The 2,500-nt window shown below is 39.7% G+C and overlaps 1 protein-coding gene across 2 annotated transcripts in view; it reads right to left on the bottom strand.

Annotated features, from left to right (window-relative positions):
- Positions 1–2,500, bottom strand: part of LOC125033689 (cuticle protein CP14.6-like) — a 25,579-nt gene that overhangs the window by 3,920 nt on the left and 19,159 nt on the right. For both annotated transcript variants that reach the window (XR_007115619.1, XR_007115620.1), the window contains exon 4: positions 102–185. The gene's annotated coding sequence lies outside the window, so the exon portion shown is untranslated. The remainder of the gene's footprint in view (positions 1–101; positions 186–2,500) is intronic.

Here is a 2,500-nt window from a genome sequence, read left to right as displayed (position 1 = left end):
TGAAAGCAACAAAGGAAGGGATCACCACGAGAACAAAGCGAGACCTGCAGGGCTGACTTCCACCAGAAGACACGCAACATAAAATAACAGCATATCAATACCGAGGAGGACCGGGCGGCGCCAGGTCAGCCTGCTCCTCCAGGTGACCTCTCACCGTGACGACGTCACGACCTCCACGACCTGACCTGAAATGACCACAATAATGCATAATAATTTTCCTGGAAAGAAAGGGAAAGTTTCTTCGTCATGAGGTTATTTTTAAAAGACGTTTGTTTGTTTGTTTGTTTAACCTGTGTGGTTGTTGTTCATGTCATTTCAATTATTTACATTTGCTTTTGTATATCTTTTGAATATGTTTTTTTTTTTATATTGTGTTATTGTTTTTTGTTTGGTTTATTTCGTATATCTAGACTATGTTTGGATATTAAGGGAATATATAATTATTTTGGGGTTCATGGCACTAGCAGTTGATAGGGAAATCAAATTAAGATTAATATATCTGTATTGTGAGCATATTGCTGTTATATTCTTGTCATGACACTGCATGAGAGTCTGGCAGTAGATTTATGACTGCCAGTAATAAGACTTATATAACATGTTAAGCATTATCATTTTGCCATTACTGTAACTAAGAATGAAATATCGGCAGAGAACGAAGAGGAAAGAAGGTTTAATTTCCCTAACCAACTCATCAAACTTGGCCATCATTAAGACAAACTATTCATTACGTATAATCATCACCATTTCCAATCTACTTTTTTCTAAGCCCAATCATACAATGAAACGCAAATAAATTCATTACACCGAAAAAAAACAACACGGCATTAGTGACCTAATAACACCATGTAGAGTTCACGCATTCAAAAGATTGTTGCCTCAGAATCAAAGGTCAGTTACTTTCCGTGACTGCATTGAGCTGCAATGCCAACCTGTGAAAAGCAAAACAAATGATGCAATCGCTCAGACTAATCAGCTGGTAGTCAGTCAGTCAGCTGTAAATGTAGCAACTTTTGGGGGGTAGATATTTTAGTGGAACGTTTTTTTCCTTTACGTTTTCTTTTCTCTCCTTTCTTCTCTTAACTAGAAGTCTTTCTACTAAAGACCTCTCGGGAAATATATTATGAAAAAGTTAAAAGATTTTAAAAGGAAGTGAAATCTGAGAGCTTTGGACGAAGACATTTCCCTCTCAAGGTTCATAAGGAAGGAAAGAGCCGAGAAGCAGAGTATATTTACCCATTTCCTTCGAAGAATTGGGCTGCGAACGGGTATGGGTGTGGCACAAGAAGGGCGGGTGAAGGCATGGGGGCTGGGGAGGGAAGGGTAGGGAAGGGGAGGGAAGGGGAGGGAAGGGGGAGATGAGGAGGCTGGGTCGGGTGGAGAGGAGAGGGAGGGGGAAGTGGGGGAGAGGAGTGGTAGGGAGGAGAGGGGAGGGGAAACGGGGGGGGGGTGAGAGAGAGGGTGAACAAGGGAGGAAAAGTGTGAAGGGGAAATGGGATAAACAGGGAAGGAAAAGGGAGAGAGGAAGGAGTGGGGTAAAGAAAAGGGAAAAGTGGAGAAGGAGGGGAACGGAAGAGGAAGAGAGATTGAAAACGAAAAGGTGAGGGTGGGGAGGGATGGAGGGAGGCGTATGGGTAGGGGAGGGGGCACGTAAGGGTGGGGTTCAAATATGGGAGGAAAGGGGGGGGGGGGTGATCTGACCTTGCCCCGCTCGTGTTGAGTGAACTTGTTCATGGTCAGACCCGGTCCGGATCTCGAGTTAAACTTTGCACCTTCAGCTTGTAAAGTAATACGCGCCACACGATCTTTTCTCTTCAAAAAATAGAAACGAAAAGGAAATGATAACATCAGATAAACTGAATAAACAACAATAGAATGAAATATCTAGTACAACCTAATGCCAAAAAATATAATAATAATAAAATAAGATAAAATATAAATATATATCACAAAATGAAAGGAAATAAATAAAAAATAAAGAAAAAAATACAAAAAAAAAAAAATTAAGTAAGAAAAAAAGGAAATAAATCCCAGGTCATCCACAATTTATTCACCGACCTAAAAACTCTGCAATCCCTTCAACTGACCTTAATCAACACCCTGAGAAAAAAAAGGTAATAATGAACCTGTTGTGTCAAGTGACAGGCGAGGAAATTGCAAGGTAAAGGTGACTTCACGAGAGACACATTTGCAATCAATTGAGAGCAGATTTTAAGATACCTTGCAATGTAAAAGTTGCATGATTTATGATTCGCTAATCTTGCTCTGTGAACGGAATGCGAAGAGAAATGTACGTAATGTGTTCGTGTGAACAATTTGTTAAATTGTTGGATTCGATTTGATCAGCAATTTATCGAGTTGATTAACTTTTCTTGTTCTCGATTGTTCCTTCTTGTTTGTTTTATTCCATTCTTTTATTTTCTTCTTCCTTTTATTTGTTACCATCACCACCTTCACTATTATTTTCTTCCTTTTCATTACCACTATTATCATCATTCTTCTT

This window comes from Penaeus chinensis, chromosome 16, assembly GCF_019202785.1.
Source record: "Penaeus chinensis breed Huanghai No. 1 chromosome 16, ASM1920278v2, whole genome shotgun sequence".
Taxonomy (NCBI): domain Eukaryota; kingdom Metazoa; phylum Arthropoda; class Malacostraca; order Decapoda; family Penaeidae; genus Penaeus; species Penaeus chinensis.
The sequence above is the reverse complement of the archived record's forward strand: the minus strand, read 5'-3'. Positions and strand labels throughout refer to the sequence as shown.